At 44.3% G+C, this 26,396-nt stretch overlaps 1 protein-coding gene and 2 pseudogenes across 1 annotated transcript in view; 2 read left to right on the forward strand and 1 right to left on the reverse strand.

Moving 5' to 3' along the window:
- The window catches only part of KCNH8 (potassium voltage-gated channel subfamily H member 8), a 225,099-nt gene that overhangs the window by 21,661 nt on the left and 177,042 nt on the right, over nt 1-26,396 (forward strand). The gene's annotated exons all lie outside the window — the stretch shown is intronic.
- On the reverse strand, nt 17,847-17,965 carry LOC136654563 (5S ribosomal RNA; annotated as a pseudogene).
- Nucleotides 21,052-21,169, forward strand: LOC136655190 (5S ribosomal RNA; annotated as a pseudogene).

Raw genomic sequence — 26,396 nt, forward strand, 5'->3', positions numbered from 1 at the left:
AAAACACTTCAGTCTAAAGAAGCTTACAACTTGTTAGCTGGGGAGAAAAAAATAATGGTTCATTTCTTCTTACCCGCAGTCATCTCCCACCTGGTATTTTAAATTTGATTCGGAGATACGGAAATGAACAACACAGAAGCAAGAGAAGGCAGCAGGGCGAGTCTCTGTGGCTGCTCTTTGACCGATTATGTGGTTGGTTCAACTGTATGTGCAAGAAGCTGTGCAAGCCCCAAGTCCTACATTTACTGCAAATGATGCACTCTAATGACAGTTTATGATCGTAAACTCAGCCTGACATCATGGCTCACATTATCTAAATGTAGCCACAGTGACTAAGTAAATTACCCACCAAGGCACGATTCGGCCCTTGCAGTCTTGAGTACTTTGCAATCTCTAAGCTTGGGGAATGAGTGTTGTAACATTGCCAGTGAACTGCCCCTCCCCCAACAGAATACAGCATGTGCCCTGGTGGCACAGCTGCACTGGTGGGGGAATTTCAATAGGATTGGGCTGCAAGTATCAGTTTCTGAATGGCAACTATTTCAGGGGGTATTGCTTTCATGTATCGCTTTTGGCTTCCTCAGAGGCAACTGGCTGGCACCTTTGGGAAACAGGATGCTGGACTTTTCCCCCTTCGGTGGTCTCATGTTCTTACAGAAGAAATGCAGTGGTGTTGCTAGGGAGTGCTGGGGGTGAGGGTCACACCAGGTGATGCTCATGGAGGAGGTGTGTGACATCACTACTGTCCAAAATTTTTAAAATCTTGGTATTTTTGAATAATGCCATCATGTTATATATCATTTGATGCGTAATTTCATGCAGAATGCAGTGAGACAGCCCATGTCGGAATAGCTCTATTCTATCAAAAGTTGTAGTAAAAAATCCAGCAGGGCAGGGTAGTGGCCCATCACCACGCCCACCATCTGGGGCATTGCCCTGCCCACTGCATGGGAGGAGGTTCATCATGGGGGTGACGTGCTAGCCTCCCGCACCATGTGCCACAAACCCTAGTGATGCCACTGAAGAAATGACCACCATTCAATTTTTGCATAACTTGATCCCTCACTTGAGGGTAATTGAACACATCCTACCTGCTTTGGGGCAGGTTGGGGGGAAAACACACACACACACATGCACACACGCACACACACGCACGCACGCACGCACGCACAGTTTGGCATTTAGCTTTTAGCAACAGAAGGAGATGGAATTACTGCAACTGCCTGATAAAAAGACTTAGGGCCCAATCCTATCCAATTTTCCAGTGCTTGTACAGCTGTGCCAGTGGAGTGTGCACTGCATCCTGTGGTGGGAAGGCAGTCACAGAGGCCTCCTCAAGGTAAGGGAGCATTTGTCTCCTGACCTCAGGGCTGCATTGAGGCTGCACCAGTGTTAGAAATTTGGATAGGATTGGGCCCTTTGGAGGCTTCAAGGGTTTGCTGTTGCTTTGGGGGTACTGACACTACTTTATGGACCAGCATTGTCTGTCTGTGTACTTGTTTACTTCCGTATGCTCTGCTTATATACTGTGAATGAAAGATTAGAAAAACAAGTCTTCTGTGTTCTCTCTTTACAAGGAAAACGCACACTGTAAAAATTTAGGTTTTTGGTTTTTTTTACTTTTCTAGTTCTTTGGAAAGTGAGAATTTTAAAATATCTTTTTAGTAGTTTTGAGATAGAATCCTTTTTTCCAGGATTAATGACTGCTGTTACTTTGTGATACGAAAAAAAATCATATATGTGCTGAACAGTTTTTGGCGCTGAACTGGGGAAAGAAAAATGAGCTTCTTCATCCAGCACAGACTAAGAAGTTATATAATCATATCTCACCGTTTATGAGCAAGGAGTCAGCAAGTGTGCTATAGTTTTGCCTGAACATGTTTTATAGTCACAGTTCTGCTTCCAACTAAGTGAAAAAGCACACTAGAACTTTTGAGTCAAACCCATGGAGCTCCTACATGGGAGGGGTCTGAAAGCACAAACCTGGGCACTGTCATAAACGTGCTGTAAGGCTCGTTTGTGATCCTTACTGCTGGGCGAGCGCCCATGTAGCCCAGTTCTGGCTGGTGCTGGGCTAGCGCTGGGCAGGCGCCTGGCCTCCGCTGCTCAACGGTCACACGGACCGCCGAGCCATGGCACAATAAGCGGGAATGGGGGTTTGGCAGGGAGGAGGCATTCCAGGGAAGGGGAAGGCAGGCGGAGGGTGGAGAGAGGGCAGGGAGGAGGCATGACAGGGATGCAGGGAGAGGGCGGGCAGGAGGTGCCAGGGGAGGGAGTGGGGAGTGTAGAAGGTGGGTCCGGCGGAGCAGAGCTCCACCTGATCCTGTCCATTCATGTGGGGCTTGGCGCCCTACATGAGCGCTTTACCTTACCGCCGACCTTTTGGTCAGCAGTAAATTGAGTAGCCCCATTGTGGGGCTACTTCCCTTACCCGAGAGAAGGGGTCCTCTTCTCAAGTCCTCTTCTCCCGAGGTGCCGCCCATGGTAGCCCATGGCATGCAGGGTCCGGCGGCAGCCGTTTTCCATGTTGCTGAAGCTGCATGCCACGGGAGTTCAGGATTGGGCTGAGAATCCAGTAGTAAAATACATGTTGTGCATATAAAATGTTCCAGGTGGAATTCCTCCCTGTTCCAATGAAAGTATGCAAGAGCTCAGAAGAGCACGTGAAGAGTGCTGCTGGATCTGATCTAGAATCCTGCTTTCCACTATGCCCCAATCAGATGCTTTCAGGATTGTCACATGCAGGTCATAAGGGCTATTGTCACAATAGGCAATAGCCCTTGTCTGCTGTTGTCCCAGAATTAACTGAAATTTAGTGACTTACTGCTCTTGACCATGGTAGTTGGTTCCACTAATATGGTAGTTGGTTCCATATTTAGCTGTTGCTAGATATGTCCTCGCATTGTACATGTTTTTATGAACCTTTATTCACCGTCAATGACAGTATAGCAACTTTTGATTTATTTATACTACACTTTAAAATTAATTTAATCATGACTGCTAGATGGGCTGCGGCTAGAGGTGTTGAAAATGGTGTTAGTTACCTTCCTCTGAAGTAGGCCCATTGTGCTTAGTAAGATGGGCAGCCCAGTCCTGAGTGCCTGTTCCACTGGGACTGCTATGGCACCGAAACAGCTGCCGCAACATCCTGTGCGCAACAGGGCAATTGCCAGTGGCTCCTTGGGGGAAGAGGTCTTTCCTCCCCTTCTCCCTGGGAAGGGTAGTAGCCCCACAATAGAGCTACTCGATTCTGCCAGCAGCCCTTGGGTTGCCATAGAATCAAGAGCTTCCATGTGGGCCACTCAGGATCAGATGCTCAGGATCAGAGCTCAGGATCAGATGAAGCTGAGCTCCACTGGTCCTGCTTCCCTCCCACCCCGCTCCTTCCCCCTGACACACCTTCTCCCTGCCCTCCCCCCACTCTGGGATGCCTCCTCCCCACCTCCCCCCATGCCACCCTACCTCTCTGCCGCCTTGTTGCTCAGGCAACCGCAGAGCCATGGAGCATCAGTGTTCCACCAGCACTAAGGGCTCGCAAATGTGCTTTACAGCACGTTTGAGACATTGTGTGCAGGCAGTAAGCTGGTGTTAATGGTTTAGGATTGGGTCCTTAAGTTGTAATCCTATCTTACTCAGTGGAAACAAACACCTTTAGCTAAGGCTTAGTTGTAGCACATCTACTTTACATGCAGAAGGTACCATCCCTGGTATCTATAGGGAAACACTTCTGTCTGAAAATAAAGTGAATGCCGACAATAATGAGCTAGATAGACCAATGATATGAATCAGTATAAGGCAACTTCTACATTTATAATGTCTTCTCTCCATCAAATATTAGGAAATTTCCCAAATGAGATAGCTATGATTCAAGAGAGACAGAGAATTCTGAGGAACCTCTCCAGGCCACGATGTTGCTATACATTTGTGGGACAGATATACTGTACTCTCTGTACAAAGCTGCTTTTCATATCTGATCCCCTACTTATCTTCAGAAATAAATGCATATTCAGCAGCTCACAAGAAAAGCCCTGTAGAACACACAGTGCAGGTTGAAAATATGCCATTAAAAAAGCACTAATCAGCTAAGCAGGTTTTCATAGTCTTTCCAATTTTAAGCAAATATTCCTCCCCAAGGAGGAGCTGGAGCTCAGTGGTGGAGTGCCTTGCTTGCATGCACAAAGTCCCAGGTTCAATCTCCAGGAAGAACAAAGCAAAAAAAAAAAAAAAAAAAAAATCATGCCTGAAACCATTGGGTACTACTGTTAGTCAATGAGCAAATAGTTCAATGATCTGGCATCAGTAGTGTAGCTGGGGGGGGCAAAATGGCAAGTACTGCAGGCACCGCAACACGCCATGTAAGTGGCCCCTCCCACTCACCATTGGAGCCATCCAGGCAAGGATGGCAATGCACAGACACTTGCCAAACCAAACAGTATCTCCTATGCATTGCTGTTGCTGCCCAGAAATGCTATGATGGCAAGTGGAAGCGGCCACTTACATGGCACATTGCAACTCCTCAATACTTACGGTTTTACCCCCCTCTAGCTACGCTACTGCCTGGCACAGTGTAAATAGGGCCATCCCAAGTCCTGCTGTCACCTGAGGTGGCCTGTCAGAGATTCCTTCCTTATCTGTTGATGTGTCAGTCTTGGCTCCTTCCTGTTTCCCTGGCTTGAAAGGGGTGGGAGAGTGGTGGGCTACAACTCTGCTCTCCTCCACGCTTCCTCTTTTGCTTCATCCCAGTCTTTATTTTCCTGTCCAGTGAGTCATGGTAGGAGATGCAGTGCAGGCAAGCGGGCACACAAAAGCTGGAGCCCTCTCCAACAATCTGAGGCAGTCCTCAGTCAGCTTCATGGATGAGCCGGCCCTGGATCAGACTTCGGTGTTGCGGGGCCTAACTGGAAACATTTATTTTTTTGTGGGACCCCAGATTCACAGCCAAGGTCTGCAGGCAGAACCTTACAGCTATAAATACAGTTTATTATAGACTTTATCTCTCTAAGGTAGAATGAAAAGCAATCAAAATGTGATCTTAAAACGTGCATGTGAGTTAATGGACCAAACAAATCTATTTTAATATAAAATTGCATACATGCAAGCCTACAAGTAAACAAAGCATGATCCCACATTTATGTCTGCTGCAATGTGGTGTTGGGTGTATTTGACAAGACTAGAGTAGATTACCCTAGCGCAGGTCCCCTTTAGGTGCAGGGCCCAGTGGGGATCAATTGGTCTTTAAAGCCAGTCCTGCCTATAAAGCATTTTTCTATCAGCAAGCTTTTTCTGATAGAAAAAAGGAAAGAAGGAAGAAGGATTTTCGGAAGAAGAATACCGAAAAACAATGGACCATTACATGACTGGAGAATGATGAGAGCAAGCCTCTCTAGAAGATGCACCCTTTCAAGACCACATAATGCTGAGGCAGTTTTTTTCCCCCATCTAAACTCAAATAGTTACACAATGGAGAGCAAATGACCAGCATTGCTTTTCAGTGAACATGCAATGCCGACAATAGCTAGCCTGTTTTACCCTCTTCAGGAGTTCCCGAAGTCTCTCTGCCTGCCTCCCATTTCCCCTTCTTCTCAGCGCTAAGCGCTTCCCAGCTCAGGCTTCATTACTTGGTTGCAGCTGGTTCTCTAGTGAACCAGCATCCTCAGCATTTGAATGGCTGATTGCTAAGAGCAGTCCTGTGACACACAGAATGCCGGCCTCTGCAATAGAGGCTTTCACGATGAAGGCATTATCTCTCCCAAGCAGGCTGCCTGCTTTTAACAATGACACAGCGGAGGGAGGCATGGTGATGTCTTTTATTGGAGCAATTTTGGTTGGAGAGAGTATAACACTCCCCTACAGGAGCCAGGCTAATGAGAGCTTTCATCTCGGATATCTTATGGTGGTTACAGTTTTGGGTTGTGACTGTCCTGACTCTTTTATTCGTCTGCTTCTGGCAGGGCTCCTTTGCTTTTCCAATCCAACAGGTAAAGCTTTTTTCTGGCCTGAAACTGCAGTGTTGTGGGTAGGGATTTCACCTACTGTAGTCTTCCCACCGGGCATACAACCTGTTAAAAGGCACTGGAGCTTCACCAGCAAAAAAAAAAAAAAAAAAAAAGCCAGCAACCTCACTCTCTAGGGAAGTTAGATGCTATGAGGAAGTATCCTTAACGCACTGATGTAACAAGAAAATCTTAATAAGTATTGCTTTCTTAGCTGTGAAAAGGCGAAAAATAACCTAAAGGAAATAATTGTGTCAGTGGAAGAAAACAAAATGCCACTCATGTTTGTTTCCATGAAGAAAACCCAAACTTTCTACTCAGTAGGATTGCCATTAAATTGCTGTTGAGCTCTGCAGCAAAAATAGAGAGCTCACTGTTCAAACAGAAATGACCTTTGAAGTCCTTCGTGCTGAGCTACCTACATTTTAGGCAAAAAGTACATGGGCGGTACAGAACTATAGATATGCAGAAAGCATGCATAGGGTTGTAGCCCAGCATCTCGTTCAGGGGTGTCTGTGATTCTGATAAATAGGATGTGATTCGTGTTTAGTTTAAGGGTGTCCATAACGACTGTGGGTGTGGTTTGGCCCGTGGTTTTTTGGGGCTCTACCAGCACTGCTGAGGTTCTGGAAGGGGGGAGACAGGAGGAGGCCTCAGAAGTCAAGGAACACTACTGGAGAACGCTACCAGAAGGAGTGAGAGAGGGAGATGCTACCAAAGCATGGGACTGTCAAATTATCATGAGTTGCCCTTTCTGCAATGCCACTTTGCAGAAGCGAAGTGATGTCTTGGCAGAAGCGAAGCAGCTGAATGGGCTGCCCACGTGAGAATTAAGCTCTCTCAGCATGATAATTGGACTCTCTCACATATCTTGAAATTATGATCAAGACTTGCATATTTCCTCTTCTGCCTTTTGGTACTAAGTCCCTATGTGACAACAAAGTGCTTATTTCTGACCATTATCTGCTTAATGATAACTCTGCTTAATGACATCACTTCTGGCCCTCAACAGGTACCATGAATGCTATTCAGCCTATTTTCTGGAACATGTTTGCCATCCCTGATCTAGCTACTTTATCCGCTTGCAACTAACAGCACAATCCTATGCATGTCTACTCAGAAGCAAGTCCTATTTAATTCAATGAGACTTTGGGCCCAATCCTATCCAACCTTCCAGCGCTGATGCAGCAGTACCAATGGGGCATGCGCTGCATCCTGCAATGGGGATCCAGTCGTGGAGGACTCTTTAAGAAAAGGCAACATTTGTTCCCTTAGCTTGGGGCTTCATTACAATTGCATCAGCACTGGAAAGTCAGATAGGATTGGCCCCTTACTCCCAGATACATTAGTATGGGATTGTAGCCTAAGGGTGCAATCCTAATGACTTTCCAGCACTGGCATAGCTGTGCCAGTGGGGCATGTGCTGCAGTTGGGGGACAGTCAAGGTAAGGCAATGTTTGTTCCCTTACCTTGGAGCTGCATTGTTATGCACTGTTATGCATTGTTATGCATTGTTATGCACTTGGAGCTGCACTGTTATGTCAGTGCTGGAATGTTGGGTTAGGATGGTGGCCTAAGCCTAACTACAAGTATGTGAAATAGGGCACAATCCTAACCGACTTTCCAGCACTAATATATTTGTGCCATTGTGGCGTGCACTGCATGCTTCAGTGGGGAGACAGTCAAGGGGGCCTCCTCAAGGTAAGGACAGGTTTGTTACCTTACCTTACCTTGGGGCTGCATTGTGGCTAGGTCAGTCCTAGAAAGTTGGTTAGGATTACGCTCATAGTCACATAGCCTTCCATTTACTTTCCCACCACTTGCCTCCCCTTCCTGTGTTTCTCTGTCTTTTTCCAAAATGTGAGCCTCTAGGGGTAAGAAGTTGTCCTCTCAACCAGTTTACAGCACCAAGCATGTTAATGGTGTTTTGTAGGTAAGTTATGCAGGATCGAAATCCTGCATAACTGATTGGCCCAGACTTATTGCTGGCCAATCGGGTGATGGATTGAAACCCTACCATCCAATTGGCCTTCTAGTTAATGTAAGTTCTGGCCAATCGGGTGATGGATCGAAACCCTACCATCTGATTGGCCCTCTAGTTAAGGTTTCAATTGCACCAATCACGGGAAGTCTGGGTGGAGTTAAAGGCTATAAAAAGCCAGTGGTTTGCCTTGTATTTTGCTAGGTTCTGTTCTGAAGATGGAATAAACGTTATCTGTTTATTCCATCTTCAGCTGTTATCACTATGCCTTCCTTTATTCGCATGGATCCACTATATAACAAATGGTATAATCAATCAATCAATCAATCAATCAATCAACTGTAGCATCTCTTGCTGAGGCTCACTAAATGGAAAGTGGTGCTCAAAGCTTATTGCTTATAGACTTGTATACATTACTTGAAAGTAAACCCTACTGAGTTCCATGGGACTTGCTTCCAAGCGAGTGTTCTTCCTGGAAAGAAATTCCAGCCTCGGGGCCCAATACTATCCAATTTTCCAGTTCCGATGCAGCTGTGTCAATGGGGTATGCGCTGTATCCTGTGGTGGGGGCAGGATGACCAGACACGATGGAGGACACAGTGCCTATACCTTTAACCATTGTATAGAAGAGAGAATTTGGACAGGTACAGCTTTCTAAATCCTCCCATGTTGAACTGCACCTGTCCAAATTCCCTCTTCTGTATAATTAAAGGTATAGGCACTGTGTCCTCCATTATATCTGGTCACCCTGGCTGGGTGGGGGGGGCAGTCACAGAAGCATCCTCAAGGTAAGGAACCCTTTGTTCCCTTACCTTGGGGCTACAGTGCAGCTGCATCAGCACTGGAAAGCTGGATAGAATTGGGCACTCAGATACCTAGCCTCTGAGCAGCACTTAAGTACTACTCCATTATTCCCACCGGGGATTAGAAGGTGTTGTTTCTGTTACTTTTTCAAACTTATAGTCCTAGAAAATATGTTGGCCATCTATTTTTAATAATATGATTGCCTAGTAAGTATGCCTGTTCCTGCTATTTTTTTTTTCTTTTCCTTTTTGCCTGAAAGCTTTTTAGGACAAGGAGCGCAATACATAGCAGAGCATAAATAAGCAGCCATTATACAACCAATGCATAAATAACCCATGCATCATGACGTGAGAGACAGCATGGAATGTCCCGCAAGGTGGCTTTTTAAACTATTGACAACCACCACCAGACTTTGTGAGTCTTTGCAATATTCAGAAGCTCACGTCATCAGCAGACGAAGGGAATGATGAGGGTGATGTGTGAAAAGGGAGCACCCTAAGGCATTACCTGCTATAAACACACAGCATCATTTTAATGATACCTTTGATATTGCCATCTTCTATGTGAGATGATTGCTGTATTCACAACACATGAGTTTTAGTTATGAGCATTTTTTTTAAAGTCTGACCCAAACTACTTTCTTAAAGGTACCAGTGGGAAATAATAAGAATATAAAAATGAAATAGATTAAGGTTGCAATCCTGTACACACTTACCTGAGAGTAAGCCCCACTGAACATATTGGAATTTACTTCTTTTGACATACATAGGATGCAGCTGTTAATGTTATAAATATCACCCTCAGCAGTCCAACCACAGGTGCCAAAGGCCAGTATAAATGAAAGGGGCTTATGGCATTTCCAAGCCATTGAACATGGCCTGACCTTTCTTCACGGAAGTTGTGTGGAACAGCTTCATGCATGCTAGCTGAGATATAATGGCAAGCCAATTTTTCTGTGAGTGACACATGTCCCTAGGAACATCCAGCATTGGTGTGGAAAACCACCGTGCGCTCCAAAGGGTTCATGTGTTAAGCTGCTCTGAGTCTCTTCTGTGTTCATTATTATGCCATGTATCCTGTAGGTCAGTGGTTCCCAAACTGTGAGCCATGGCTCCCTGGGGAGCCGCGGAAACCAGACAGGGGAGCTACAGAATCATCTCCCACCTTATACAATGTAAAGGATTATAGCCCCAATGGGGATCCGTGGCCAGTGGCCCAGTAGGTCAATGGAGTTGCCAGTCAAAAGCATTTGGAAACCATTGCTGTAACAATGATCCAATGATGGAAAGGGGCCCAAAACAGCTTAGCCAGAGGTAAGGGGAAACTTTTCTCCTTACCTTAGGGCAGGGGTGCTCAAACTTTCAACTTTAGGGATGCTGGACCTTTAACAAGTGAATAGAAGAGAGAATTTCAGCAGGTGCAGCTTGTCATCTGTGGGATGACAAGTTGCACCTGCTGCAATTCTCTCTTCTATACACTTGTAAAAGGTCCAGCATCCCTAAAGTTGAAAGTTTGAGCACCCCTGCCTTAGGGTAAGGCATGCTGGCCCCTATGGGTCTCCTCAGACCTGCGCCACCTCCTGAAGTGGCACAAGTCCGAGGAGAGCAGAGCGGCTTGAAGTTGCTCCAAACTCCCCCGGAACAGGGGTTGTTTGGAGCAACCAGCACCGCCTAAAGCAAAACCATTTAAAAAACGATGCCCTTTTGCTTAGCGATTTAAAAACAACCTTGTGGACCTTTTGTAATGCACACAGTCTCTCTCCAGGAGCTTAGAAAGGATTCACTCCGAGGCAGCGACCCCTCCCTTCACCGGGACCCCAGCACAGGGAAAGAATGGAGGCAGTGATAATGACTTGCATTCTTTCACATGCTCAGGGGGAAGAGAGGGGTCGCTTGCCTGGGTATGAGGCTGTTCTAAGTGCCTGGAGAGAGAATGATTGATGGATGGTTTACCAGCTGCCCTCTCCCCATTAACGAGGCTATTATTTTTCTTTGATTTAAAGGGCCCTTCTCATCGCGTTGAGATAAAACCACAGGTAAAAAATTCGCGGATAATTAGATTATACCTATATGTCTATATATCACAGATGCATAGGTGGTCTGAGAACGGACCGAAATAAAGTTGCTGCTTTGTAGAAAATATTCACTGAATCACTACAGCCCTTTCTGTGTTTTGTAGCCAAATACGCTGAGATTAGCTAACTTCCTTTTGCCTGATGGCTGTATCATGGCCTATTCTGCCTTGTACCATTTTTCTAGGGCTTAAATACATAATTTTCTCTTCATGAATTTAATTTGTGAAAGATCATGGCAGGCTTTACAGTAGTATATTTTTAATTACTCCCATTTCAATGACATGCAACTGTCGGCTTCAAGTCGCATACTAGATGGTGTGAAAATTAATTACTTCAGCGTTCCACTCAGTATTAAAAACCATTTTCCTGAATGCTCTTTGCCTTGTCGAGAGATGGGAACTAGCCAAAATTGCCAGTTAACTACATTCAACAATGAGCAACAGTCAATAGACACTTTTATTTCTTCAAATTACTGCAAAAAAAAAAAAAAATATGCAGGGATAATTTACAGAATGAAAACTCTGTAATTCACAGAGCATAAAAATAAGGACAATTTTTTTAAAAAAATACATGTTTAAGGGTAGATTTTCCCAATATGTTTATGGTGACCTAGTGTAAGGTTGAGCAGAAATAAGTGCTATTAATTGAAAATATTTTAGGCTACAATCCTATTTACCTAGGAGTATGTTCCATTCAACTTAGCGGGATTTACTTCAGAGTAAAGAAGCTTAGGCGCAAATCCGAACCAGCTTTCCAGCAGTACCAATGGAGCATGTGCTGCATCCTGCAGTTGGGTTGCACTCATGGAGGCCTCCTCAAAGCAATGGAATGTTACCCTTACCTCGAAGCTGCATAGCCCTTACCTCGGTGCTGGAAAGTTGGTTAGGATTGTGCCCTTAGATGCATTAATCTAACCCAATTACTAGACCTGTAGATGCCGCAGCACTTTTTTCTATCAGTGGTCAAGAGCACACTAGAAACAAAACAGAGTTAATGTAGTTATTAAATTGTCATTTAATTTAGTCATTACATTCTTCTGAAATGAAAGCTGCCATCCTCTACGCACGTCTCTCAGAGGAAGTCCCATTGAATTCAGTGGGGCTTACTTCTGAGCAGATATTTTAGGATTGCGCTGCTTAATAATTAAGCAGCACAAACACAATTCAGAAGCGTTATCAAGGCATACAAATTAATAGCTATTTTCAAGCTATTATCCAGTTAATAGAAACTGGGGCTTCAAAAGAATCCAAGCCATTTGCTAGTGACAGAACATGCTGGTACAAGGAAAACTAGCTGTCTTAAAAAGCTTGCCTGGTAGCTCACTGGTACAGGCCTCGGGCAGCCCAATCTGTGGCACTGCATCCAGCGGGCACCAGGAAGCAGCCAGCAGTCTCCTTGGGGGAAGGGGCCATTCGTCCACCTGCCCCTGGGGAAAGCCCCAAGCCCCACAATGGGGCTTCTTGAGTCTGCGCTGGCTGTTTCGCTGGCAGAGAGTTGAGAGGCCCCATGTTGGAAGGCCCGATGTGGGGTTCTGCTCCACTGGTCCTGCTCCCTCTCATCCCACACCCTCCCCTCACCCCAGAACACCTGCCCCCACCCCAAAGTATCTCTCCACTACCCAGAGTTCATCCTTTGCTCAGGATGGTGTCCGGCTGGCTTCCGGCTGGTATGCAAGATGATGAAGATTCTCCATTGTTCTTTGAAGGTGTGGAGAGGGGTCAAGAACCACTGTGTGGCTAACAGTAGAGGGGGAAATTGCTGTTCATGGACCACTTTGTTGCTGACATGCAGTCAGTAAGATGGGATAAAAAGAAGCATAAAAAATGTAGTTGAAGGCAGGTTGATTGAGTAGATTTTCCTACAAAGGAGAATGCTGAGGCAGAAAAGCAGAATGCAATTCTTTCAAATTTCCTCCAAGCTGAACATTTCATGATGTCCCTACTGTAAGGCAGGGGTAGACCCTTCCAGTAAGAAGTACACGCCATAAGTTCATTATCCCTGATTTGAATGCCTGAAAAGGGTATTTTTGCTAGGGTGAACAACAGAAGATGCCTATTACCATCACACTTCATTTATGATCTTGCTAGACCAGTGGAAACCAGAGTCCTACTTGGATGTTAGAACCACAGGTAAGTATTTGCAGGGATGGGGCCTCGGGCAGGGGGAGGGGTGTCCCGAAGGCATTGCAGTGGGAACCCAGGGACTGTTTGCCTTACCTGGGAGGTCAAGCTTGCCTCCAGGAGGGTTTGGGAGGCCTGCAGCCCCCTCTGTAGAAGGGGTAGAAATAGCTCCTTTTACAGACCAAAGCACACCTATGGTATTTATGTTCTCTGTGGTGCCATTGGGAAGTCCATTACAGTCCCATTAAGGGGAATGGCCCAGTTATGGTTCCCTATGGTGGATCATGATTACCACTTTGGGTACCACTGTTCTAGAGGTATCTAGCAGCACATTGTCAGAAACAGAGTTGCTAGTCTGGCTACTTAGAATCAGGACCACAAAATAATTCAAGCAAGAAAGAAATTACCATACGCAACCATCAGTCTGACCTGGAACCCACTCTGGAACTTATTTTCCTCTAAAATGACTCTTGGTTAGCAACCTGACTAAGCAGACAAATCTTCCAAGTTAGATCTCTAAGAAATATTAAAACTTTTGCAACAGCCTGTCTGACCCGTTGCAGTGCAAACGCACTTTTTCCAGGGCAGGTGGGAACTAATCACATTTGCATCTTGTGTCTTGAAAAGATAGCGACGCATGTGAACTGGCCCTAAGTAGCTTCTTGTTTGTGAGATTTTTGTCTTCCCTGTTGCTTTGATCCTTTTATGCATTCAAGAGCCATCCTTTCTCTATACAATTACCCTAGATCTATGACTGCTTCTTGAGTTGTAACTAATCAGAGGCACAGAAAATTGTTTCATGAAAGCTACATGCAGACTTTTATACTAATCAACCTAATTAGACATATTCTAATTTAAAACCACAGGTCTTATTGCTTTCCTTATTGAGGTCCGTGGTGACGCCTCCACTAGACACTTTTAATAGTTCACAACATCAAATGCACTTTGAGCTTGTTAATTAAGTTGAAGAATTTATGCTCATTCCGGTGTTGTTATACTATTCAGACATTCTTCTTATGCGCTTATCCAGAATGCTAATTTCTGACAAGAGCTTCTCAAGAGCTCTGACGTTGAAAGTAAGGACGTTGCTTTATTCCTTGATTACTTAGCAGAGCTTAGCATTGGTTTCGTAATCTAGCCCAGGGGTATCAAACTTTCATACAGGGGGCCAAAGTTTAGCATTCATGATGCCTGCTGAGGGCCGGAAGTGGCATCATTAAGCAGAAAATGACATCATTAAGCAGATAATAGTCAGAATTAAGCACTTTGTTCTCGCAAAGAAACTTATTAGCTACGAATGACAGAAGAGAAAATGTGCAAATCTTGTTCATATTTTCAAGATATGAGAGAGCCCAGTTATCATGCCAGGAGAGCCTGTTTATAAAGGGGGGCAGATAAATTGCTTCCATGGACTGCGTTTGGATTGTGGGCCTTATGTTTGACCTGATTTAGCCTGATCCGGGTACCCACATAAGAGGCTGAAGTTGAGAATGAGATCCAGTTGGTTACCTTTCCTCACATTTGATATTAAAGGATCTGGATCAGCAATTTTCAACATTTGATCTTACCATGGCACACTGACCTCTAAGGTCTTCTCTATGGTCCTCATCTCTTGTCACAAGGTCAGGGACTGCCCTTGCATGCTGGCCACAAAGCATGCTGTGCAATTTTTTTTTTTACCTTCCACCATCCTCAATCAACTTCCGCCAGCCTTGTCATCTCCCGTCACTCCTAAAACCCCACCCCTGCCAACCCCACAACCCATTTATCTTCCTCCTCCTTCAGCTGCTACAGCCACAGTTTTCATTCTTCCTTCCTGCTGTCTCAAAAATGACAGGGAAGGGAAGGAGGAAATGGAAGCTGGTGGTCTAGAGTGGCTCCTCACTTCCTCCCTCTCTCCCCCCCCATCTGCCTTTTGAAACAGTGGGCAAGGAATGGAGGAGGAAGACAACTCTGACTCCATCATTTTGCTACCACTGCTAGGTAATAGGCAGCAGGGCTGCCCCCTAATTGTCCGTCAGGATCCATGGTCTCAGTAGGTCTTATTAGAGTGCTGGTTCTATTATTCTCATGGCTCCTCATGGCTCCATTACTTGAGAGAAGGAAGCCTCATTGAATGAACTCTGCAAATGGGATTACTTCTGAATAGACCTGCAAAGGGGTGGGCCATACTGGTCAACCTCCCAGCTGCTGCATAGGATTCTCCTCCCTCTTGCTGCTTCTGTCCCCACTCTCATGTAGTCTGTCCCACCCCCTCCCACCTTGTTTACAGATGGGATGGGGACATCAAAGGAAAAAGACTTGAGACTCTAGTCTTTTTGAGTTTTGAAAACACTCTGGGCGACTCAGAAAGTTCCCCCTTTAGGAATCATTTTCTAGTTGAATCACTGGGAATACCAGGTGCTGTAGGCTTATACCATAGTCTTTCGAGACTGAAGGTTGCCAACCAACCAACCACAGGGGGTGGAGACTCATGACCCCACTAAAGTCAAGCTATGCTGGACTTGCCCATCCCTGTTAAAAGTCCTTTAAAAAAACACTGGGGTTTGGCTCACAACTATGGCTGCATTATTAAGGCTGTGATACTATAGGCATTTACCTGGGTGTAAGTTCCACAGTGGGACTTACTTATGAGTAGATCTCCAGAAGATGGTGGTTTAAGATGTCTCATGTATTTAATCTAGGATTAAAATCACCAGTGTAGTCCACCTCTGTGGCATCATGCGTATACCTTGCTTAGTGGTGCAAAATCAGGGCACCTCTGAGGCTTGGAGACTTGATGTCCACAAGGAGAGCTATGTTACCATTGTGGAAGCTGTCATGTTTAATTTTGATTACTCTTTCTCATCTGCCACTATTCTAAATGATGTTGGAAGCATGCCAGGTAGTTCTTCCTTTGTCACTCTAATGGGATTTGGATTGGTGGTTCTGATTACACTTTCTTTCTTCCTGTTTAGGCTGCTGCAGATCTTGTGTGGTGGCATCAAATTACTATTTTAAGTGCTCTTTAGGGACAGAATGGAATCGACAGTGTTGTGAGTGTATTTTTAAAACAAGCAAGTATAGTCTTTTGTACTGCAGAACTGTTTTAGAGCAAAACTGTAAATGCAAGCAGATACTCTGCTGTTATGCCTTGAAATGCAAAAATATATCTGTCCATAATCAAAGTCGATAAAACATGACCTCAGATTTGATATTATAATAGGTTTTTAGCACATTCATGATTTTACAGCATGTATTTTTTCCCACAATGTTACAGTGAATGTTTGAAGCAATACAATATTATATTCCTAAATTGATGCCACTACAGTGAGCCACAGTGGATGTACTGAGATAATGTAGCATGGGTTTTTACTCTGTATCCCCTGCTTAAGAGTACACTCACTTAAGTAGGGGATAATGAAATTATGAAGAGCAGAGAGTTACAGCCCAATCCTATGCATGTCTACTCAGAAGAAAGTCCCATTTGAGTCAATGTGGCTTATTCCTAGGAAAGTGTGAATAGGATTGGGGACCCTTGCCATGAAGATGATCCCCAACTGAACCATAGGCAAAGGAAAACAAGAATGACAGCCCAATCCTAAGTAACTTTCCAGCTCTGATGCAGCCGTGTCAAGACAGCACACTCTATATTCTGGGGAGGGAGAGGAGGAGCAGTCATGGAGGCCTCCCCAAAGTAAGGGAATGTTTCTTCCCTTAACCTTGAGCCTGCATTGCAGCTGCATCAGTGCTGGAAAATTTGTTAGGATTGGATTTTGATTCACTTTCATGTCAAAAAGCATTTATTTACAAAAACAATAGACAAACAAAACAACCCTTCATTTTCATTCCTCTTCATATTAGCCTATCCTAGCTTTCCTAACAAGCCTGCTACTGAAAAGGTAGGCTGGACGATCACTTTGTAAAAATTAACAAGTTTTTTTTTTCTTTGCATCACACTTAAAACTATTGTTGTTTTATAAAATTCTGCCTATAGTGCTCCTTTTCTCTCAAATTTCAATACAAATTATATGTGTATAGCTTATTACAACATGTGGAAACCTCTATATTTGGCCACATACTTAAGTTGCACTCCTAAGTGTACTTGCGAATAAATGAGTTCTATTAGTAGGATTTCTGAAGAGGCATGTTTAGAAGATTTTGCTATAGGCTTAAAATGACAAAGAACAACTGAGCTGTGTCTGGCTCTTCTTATCCACGTACAGGGCTGCCGTCATTATCTGTGGGAGTTCCATTCCTGAGACCCCCATGGATACCAAAATCTGCGGACGTTAGAATTTGCAGATTTCGGTGGCCCCGAGCCTCTGAACCTAACCAAGTCTGTGCTCTGGTCAGCTCAGGAGGCCCTTCTGAGACATTTATAGGGCTAAAAAACTGCAACTTCTGGCCAAAAACTGGAAGTCATGTCAGCCCTCTGAAGGTCTGACAAGGCCTTCTGAGGGTCAGGGAGGCCACATGCTGCCTCCCTGGCCCTCAGAAAAGCATCCAGACCCAACCAGAGCACAACTTGGATTGGGTTCAGAGAGCTACAGGCAGCCCACCCCATGGGTTCAGAATCTGCAGGTATTCAAATCTGCAGGTTCCAAAGCCACAGATATGGAGGGCTGCCTGTATATTTCTTCAAAGGGTGGCATTAGGGGTTAATTCAGGCACTGGCTGAGGGCCCTGAGCCTTCAGTTTCAGTGGCAACAGTGGAGAAAGATGTGTCATTGGGGAGGCATAGGGGGCACCACAGGGACTTGCAAGTGCAAGGCTTTCACCAAAGGCCTCCAGCAACTGTCCTGGCACTGATTCCTCCCATCACCTATCCTGCATCTTGCGTAGGAAGTAATTTTCTTGGTTGGCAACCTTCAGTCTCGAAAGACTATGGTATAAGCCTATAGCACCTGGTATTCCCAGGTGGTCTCCCATCCAAGTACTAACCAGGCCTGACCCTGCTTGGCTTCCGAGATCAGACAAGATCAGGCATGTGCAGGAGTAATTTTCTGCAGGCTAACAATCCATCCCCTGAACTTCAACAGCATGGATTTCCCTGCAGTGCTGATCTGCTGTGGAAAAAAAGGCCTAGCACCCAGTTCCTGCTGCCTGCCTACTAGAGAGGTGGCTTCTGCAGCCCACATGCAGTGGCTTTGGGGAGTCATGCAGATTAACACTTGCACTCTGTGTTAAAATATGAGGCTCTTGTTAGTGTTTAATAATCTTTGGAAGCTTTGTTGGCCATATAATTTATTCATTGACTACTATTGTAATAAATGCTTCTGTTTTCTGTGGTGAAATGACTACCGTGGTATTATCCCAATCCAAAATGATTATTGACTGTAGTTCTACTAAATTTATTCTCTCATCATACCTCTCGCACAGTAGTTACCACTGTAATGGCAAAAGCTGACAAGATTCCAGCTCTATAATAATTGGAGGACTGAATATAATAATAGAATATTGAATCGATGCATTTGGCCGGATCTCCAACTGTTGCAGAGTGAGGACGCAATTAACCTGAAAAATGTGTTTCATTTTATTTCATTCTGTGATTTTTTTCTCTTGACCCATATGCACTAATATTTTTGTTCAGGGAATGGTTTTTGATGGCATGCACAGCACTCAATTGGTGGCCATTTGCGTGAGCTGCTGCAAGAGGCAGCACTACTACAGCTCTGCCACTGGACCACACTGTGCCTACAGGACCCAGTTAGCATTGGGAGATGGGGATGAGCAGGGAAGGGAAGGACTGGCGGTATAACTGGATGGGGAGGGTGAGGAGAGGGGGTACAGAGGCAGTGAAAGGGGTGGATCAACTGTAGTTGGCAACCTTCAGTCTCGAAAGACTATGGTATAAGCCTACAGCACCCGGTAATCCCAGGCGGTCTCCCATCCAAGTACTAACCAGGCCTGACCCTGCTTAGCTTCCGAGATCAGACGGGTTCGGGCATGTGCAGCAGGTGGATCAACTGCATCTTATCCATCCCCACCTCTTTCCTGTCCTTGGACACATGCTACCAAAAGAGGTGGTGTACAGTGGCATAGCTAAGGGAAGCAGGGAGTACATTGCCTTGCGTACCATGTCTTGAAGGGGTGCCAACCCACACCTCCAATGGCAAACCTGAAGCAAAAAAGCAGAGTGCTGAGGTGCAGCTTTCCTGACCCTTAGAAGTTCTCCCAGCAGCCTTAGAAAGGTACTTTGGGTTTTTGCCTTCTGAGGCCTGGGGGAGAGTGGTCAAAAGTTTTGTGTCCCCAGATGCAAGATGGCATAGCTACACTGCTGGTGGCATATATTCTAGGACAGCCATTTTCAACCACTGTGCCGTGGCACACTGGTATGTCTCGGATGGTCTGCAGGTATGCCATGGAAACTTGGGGGAGGATCATTTGTGAGAAGGACTACTGGGAGATGTGAGCCCCTGTTGTCAGAGCAGTGTGCCTTGTTAATTGTCAAGAAACTGCTGTACCTTGACAATTTTAGTGCCTTGTCAGTATGCTATGAGATGAAAACGGTTGAAAATCACCTAGGAGATCCATAGACAGCCCCAGGGCTTACGTGGAGGTAAGTAAAAATATTTATACTTGCATCCCATTTGCCCTTGGGTTGCAACCCCCAACCTCCACTGGATGCAGCATGCCCCTTTTTGGTGCAACTGCACTGGGGCAGCTGGTGGAGGATAGGATTGGGGCAACAGTCTCAGAAACATGAAGAGAGTCATTGTACAAAGATCTAGTTCAGATCTATCCCACCAAATTACTAAACATACTTTAGAATATGTGTGTGTGTGTGTGTGTGTGTGTGTGTGAGCCTTGAGCCTGGCTAGCACTTTGACGCTACTGGAAAAAAAGAGAAACTAATTAAAAGATTCCAGCCATGATTTTAAATCTTGCTGCTGGCCTGTACTTCCTTTATTGGCACTGGGGAGGACTTACTTGAAAAACTGTGATCATTTGACTGGGAGAAAGAAGTCAGTTGTGCTAACCACTCCCCATCTGTCCTTAGCCTTCCAATATAAAGTTGTTTTTTTTTCCTTTTTGGTAGGAAACTACAGTATTTCTGTTTGAAAGCATTAACTGTCCTTGATGAGAGAGAAAATCTCTCTTGGGTTGTAGCTGCAGCAACTGTTTTTTGAAGCTGGCTTTTTTATTTTTTTAAGCGAGACATGACAGGAGAATGTCACAATAATAAAGAAAGAGAAAAGGACATCTGCTGTCACCACCTGCCTTTGTGGTCCAAACTGTTCTTCAAAAAATTATAGGTACCCAGCACTTATTTACTTCTTGTGAGGTCTAGAGGTTAGTGTCGGTGTCTTGAAATCATTGCTATTATTGCAGCAGTGTTATGAAAGGTGAAATTGCTTTCACTGACTAAACCCGACTATTAAACCGTAGGTGAAAAAACAGGATGGGAATAAAAAGCAGATGCAGCAGGGAGTAAGAGGTAACAGGAAGCAACATCAGCATCTGAATCACTGTCCAGGATTCAGGGATTGAAGTCACTATATTAAGTAATTCTTCTTTCTCGCATATATTCAAGAAGTCATTTGAGGGGTGTGATGAATATCAGAGTTCTAGTATATACAGAGCAATATTGCAAAGTCTGGATTCCAGTTTGATTGAGGTAGTCCTAAGTTATGGCCAGAAAATCAACTTTCCCCCATCAGAATTTAATCATATCTTATTTAACACTGTATGGGAATTGAATTTTGTCTTCCCTACAGTTGGCGCTTTCATCAGATGCTCTTTTGAGGAAGCTTTTATCTGCATGAAGTTGTCACCATATACTTTGTAATGGTGAAATATACACAGGGTCCTTCCTTCCTTCCTTCCTTCCTTCCTTCCTTCCTTCCTTCCTTCCTTCTACAATATAGAAGTCAGTGTTGAGCCTTGTAGTGCGGAACTAAGAGCCAAACAAGATGATCATCTAACTGCAAGCTTAAGGACCAAACTACATATTACTTTTAACATATTACTTTTTAATTTGAAAAAAAAAGTGTGAAAGGCATGCTAAAGGCAGTGAAACCATGGCAGGGCAAGAGGAGCTGAAAGGTGTTAACACTTCAGTCTCACCACATTTCTGAACCCAATTGTGCTTTTAACTATGCAGCAACTGTTACCCTGCACATTCCTGATCTCGTCTGATCTTGGAAGCTAAGCAGGGTCAGGCCTGGTTAGTACTTGGATGGGAGACCACCTGGGAATACTGGGTGCTGTAGGCTTATACCATAGTCTTTCGAGACTGAAGGTTGCCAACCATTTTTATGCTTCTTAGAGCCCAATTCTATGCATATTTACTCTGAAGTACGTCCCATTATAGTTAGTGGGGCTTACTCCTAGGTAAGTGTGGATAGAATTGCATCCTGGAGCACACAGTTAAGCATATAGGCAGTTTGGCTCTAAAACCACCACCCAGTAGCATCACAGTGGGAATGCAGGGGGCACAGGCCACACCAGGTATCACGCTTGGGAGGGGAGACACTATACCACCCAGGCCTCCATTTGGCAATCTTCTGCCCACACTGGGACCAGCCACCTAACACTTTCACCAATGATTGTGTTGTTGTCACTTACCGACAAGAGCACAAAGTAACCGGGCCCAGAGAGGGCCACAGATAGCTGAACGGAGGCAGTCCAGAAGCAGACTTTTTGCATTTAAAGCAATGCGATAGCCTGGAAGGTTGGGGATGACGTGATTATGTCATTTCCTCACCCCCAAATTTCTGGGATGCCAAACTTTTCCAGGTATGTTCTACACTGGGTTGGCACCATCCCAGGGATACCTCTGCCACCACCATCTTCCGTATGGGCATACATAGCAAGGAAAGGAAGTTCTTCCAAGAAATTCAGCTGAAACTAGAGAGTTAATATGAGCATTACTACCCTGCACATGCCTGATCTCGTCTGATCTCAGAAGCTAAGCAAGGTCAGGTCTGGTTAGTACTTGGATGGGAGACCACCTGGGAATACCAGTGTTGCAGGCTTATACCATAGTCTTTTGAGACTGAAGGTTGCCAACCACCACCAAGTTCCATCTCTCCTGCTCTGCTAAGCAGGACTTTTTCCTTTAATGCCTCCTGAAGTTTTGCTGACAAAGTCTCAAGTGGATTCTTAAGAAAGGCAATGGCTCAAAAAGGTATTTGAGACAACTTAGAGACAAACAAACCATAATTTGTCTCCTCCCCCTTTCAAAAGCAAATTTCTGTCTACCTGCTCTAAAACAGACCTTTATCCAAAAATTGCTTTGCAGGTTTGTAGGTTGCTTTTGCACTCTAAATGGTAGTGACCAGAGGCAATCTTTTTCAGACCAATACTGTTACCTCTGAATACTGAGCTGGCAAAGTCCTTTCTGCTTTCAGCTCAACTCAATTAATAGCTAAGTCCCAAACTGCCTAATGTAAGAAGTAGAAGTAAATTTTCAGTCCCCAGAGAAATTTTTTTCCCATCTGCCACAGACAATAGAAATGTTCATGAGAGGCACTGCAGCACACCTAGGAATTCCTGCTTTTCTCCTCAAAGAAATCTCCTAGTACAAACTTATTTAGCTCTACAGCATGTTTGCCAAAGAAGCATTTTTAAGCCTCTGATGCAATGGAATGTATGCCAGTAGGCATGCTGGAAATTACATATGAATGGGCTCAAAAACCTTGTTACAATAGATCAGGGATCTCCAAACTTGTTGGCATGAGAGCCACATCATATATTTGAAATTGAGGGCTGGCAAGTAAATAAATACATACATTGATGTGTGGAGAATTTGACTGAATACAATAAGTAGGTGGGAGTGGAAAGGGGAGGGGAGAAGAGGGCAAAATTGACTTGCCCAGGAAGAGGGGGGGGGGAATGGATTTTGAGAAAGCACCAAGTAATCTATGACACAAATCACAAACTTTTTTTTTTTTTGGGGGGGGGGCTCAGTTTCTGCTCCATATAAGACATTATAGTTATATTCCAGGTCTCCCAACATCAGTATATACCTCATTCAGCCACTAGCTGAATGTAATGCAATGTAATGGAATAATTTTTTTTCCATTACATTCATCACCTGTAGTGGCTGAATGCTGTGTTTACTCATGCTGGAAAACACAGAAATGAGTCTTTTGAGCTATTTTTACAATCAAGATGCTGCAGAACCTTGCAGGCCAGATAAAATTCTCTGGAGGGCTGGATGTGGCTTGGAGTCCCAATAGATTATGAAGAGTAGCTATGGTTGCATGTACTGTTACAGCTGCTAAATTGACTCTGTTGGAAATGGTCAAATCTCAAAGAAATATTATTGTTCCATCACTTGCTGCAGTATGTAGCACTATTTTGCTTGGAGAGTGACATTCTTGATGCTGGGTTATAGTTGTGGGAGGACCTCCTGTAGATGACATCCAGTTCATACAATCAACTCTTGAAGCATCCAGAGAAATATGTATCCAAACACCAACCAGGTACTCTGGACCAGAAGGGTTCAAAATAGTATGTTGCTCTTATAACTGCCCAGCCAAGATGGATAGGTGCTAAATGTAGGACACTGAAAGGTAGGATGAGTGAGAAGCAATATGGTAGAAAGCAGAGCTGGCATCAGGGGTCGCCAAGGTTGTGTCATGGCTAAAGGTCTATGTCAACCTTCTCAACCTCCTTATATGGTTGTAGCAGTGGAGTATGTTGGCCAAGAGGTTTGCTCTACTCTTGCAGCTATCACCCCTATCTACAAATGTTCTTCAGATAGTTTTACATGATTATGGAGTTCTAGGAGATGCTCCCGTTGACCAGAGCAAAAGAGAAGCTGTCACCAGTGAACTTGGCTGGGGGGTCTCGTGTATGGCTTTTGTTGGGCCTCCAAAAAACCTGGTGAAAACAGAATGTCCGAAGTGACTCCTGAGTCACTTCCATTTTTAAAACATGTGTCCGTGTCCGCACATATTTCTTCAGTTGGGTCTGCACATGTTTCTCAAGTCTGGGAAACACATGTTTGGTGACTCAAGTCTGAGTCTTATGAGTCGAGTTGCCTATCCCTGCTTAACAGAATTGGGTTATGGGTTTTGGATAATTGGGTTATCCCTGATTTTAGAAATGGGTTATGTCAGAATGCCAGATGCAAGGGAGGGCACCAGGATGAGGTCTCTTGTTATCTGGTGTGCTCCCTGGGGCATTTGGTGGGCCGCTGTGAGATACAGGAAGCTGGACTAGATGGGCCTATGGCCTGATCCAGTGGGGCTGTTCTTATGTTCTTATGTTCTAACAGCATACTGTATAGAAAGTACTATTAGTTGCAACTCTTTTCCCAGGAAACCAGTCTATTTGCCATTGTGAACAGAAGCTTTATGAATGAAAATCCAGATTAGATTATTAGGTATTTCCTACCCTGCAACACCCCTGCTTTAGCCTCGTTGCTGCATTTTGAACTAGCTGCAGTTTCCAGGATTCTTCAACAGCAGCCCAGCATACAATTGCAGCAATTCATTCTGGAAGTTACTAGAGCAGAACTGTAGCCAGATTATCTCTGACCAGGAGATGCTGCAATTTCCATGCCTCAGAGGCTATTTGGGCCTCTAGTGACAAAGCTAGATCTAATATTTAATCGTACTTCTCATTTGTAGAGGGCTTTTTTTAGTGCTCCAATTGTTCATAAGTATTATCTTTATGGAACACTTATGACAACTCTGTATTATCCCCCACACTGCAGCTGAGGCTGAGAGGCTTTCCTAAGACCACCTAGTGAGTAATTGGCAAAGGTGAGATTCATATCAGGGAAATGTTAATTCGCAGCTCAATCTCTTGGCCATGACACCATATAGGCTGTGACTGAGTAGCACTTTTATCTGGCTCTCATCTAGGTGCATACTCATAGTATGAAACCGGTACTTTGTGAGAGTTCAACCCCATTCAGACTGAATGTCTTTCCTTAAAGGGTGAACCACCTACCCACAGACCATTTTGTTGCGATTGAGCTTCAGTTTATCAGTCTTCATGCAGTGGCATAGCAAGCTGGGGAGAGGCAGTCTGCCCTGGGTGCCAGGCCAGGAGGGGGTGCCGTGAAGTGAGAGTACATGTGTGCTCTAGCCTCTTCCTGAGTCAGAAGAGCAGCCAGAGCATGTACTCACAGCAGTGGCTGGGTTGATTTTTTTGGTGATTTTGGAGTGATTGGATTTTTGGATATTCGGTGGCCTCTTGGTGTTTGCTGAACACATCACATCATGTGATGACATGATGTCATGTGACCGCACCAGGCACCACAGCCCTTGGTGACACCTTCAAGCAGGCTTTTCATTATTCCAGACACTGATTCAGCGCAGTTCCACTACCTTACCTGATTCAGATAGAAAAGAGAATTTATCATCATTAGTTGTGGACCTGGTCCCTGTGCTGCCCAGGGCGCAAGACTGCAACAAATTGCCCCCACAGGCAATACTTACCCAGCTACATTCCTAGGTGCTCTGAAAGCCTTCTGAGGCTTCTAGAGCACTGTTAAGTAGTACTTCTGGTTTTCTGAACATCTCCAGGGGGCAGGTGGAGGTGGCAGTGGTGGCATAACGGGTGGAAACAGCTGCCTGGGGCTTTTGCCCCCGCGCCCCCCCAGGACTGCCACTGATCATTATCACCATATCGATGACCATATCACTTGAATGATGAACTATAACTCCAAGTATTGTAAACTCTAAATTTGTTTCCCCAAACCAAAAGAAAACATGACTTGGAACTCAAGTTACTAGAGAGAATAGTTATAACTATAGCTTTTGTTTTGGTGGAGTTTCCTATTTTTGCACAATATAAACGAACTCCTGTATATAACATAAAGTTACAGAAAAAGCATGATATTTTTAACATCATCATCAATTACCTGCAAATGTTTAATCCTCTAGTGGAAAATTGTATCAGCGATGACAACAATATTGAGCAGAATTATTTATTCTGACATTGTCTTCAATGAACTCGAACTCTTGAGCCCTACCAAAGTAATTAGATGTTAGGGAATTAAAGTAGTATTCCAACAAAGGAAGATTTAATATTAACATTGATTGTATCGAGCTCGACAATGCATTTCATCTTCTGAGCATGTCGTAAACGCTAATTAGTTGTAGTGTTTAGTGACATATTTTCATGAAATCCAAGAAGTCTGAAAAGATTGTGGGATCACCAAAGAACAACTGCAAACATCAGCACTAAAAATTCAGATACTGAAACATCAGATAAAAATTCAAGTAAAATACAGAATGTACAAAATGCCAAGTGTATAGCTGCAGTGGAATATATCTATATCTATATACATCTGTGCTGTGTATATGTATTCTATATCTATACCTATATAGGTATAGATATAGATGTATTCCACTATACTATTCCACTATATTCCACTACAGTTATACACCTGATATTATCCATTCTGTACATTCTGTATTTTACTTTAATTTTACTTTTACTTGAATTTATGTTATATAAATATATATATTTAAACAAAT

This window comes from Tiliqua scincoides, chromosome 5 (assembly GCF_035046505.1).
Source record: "Tiliqua scincoides isolate rTilSci1 chromosome 5, rTilSci1.hap2, whole genome shotgun sequence".
NCBI classification, from domain to species: domain Eukaryota; kingdom Metazoa; phylum Chordata; class Lepidosauria; order Squamata; family Scincidae; genus Tiliqua; species Tiliqua scincoides.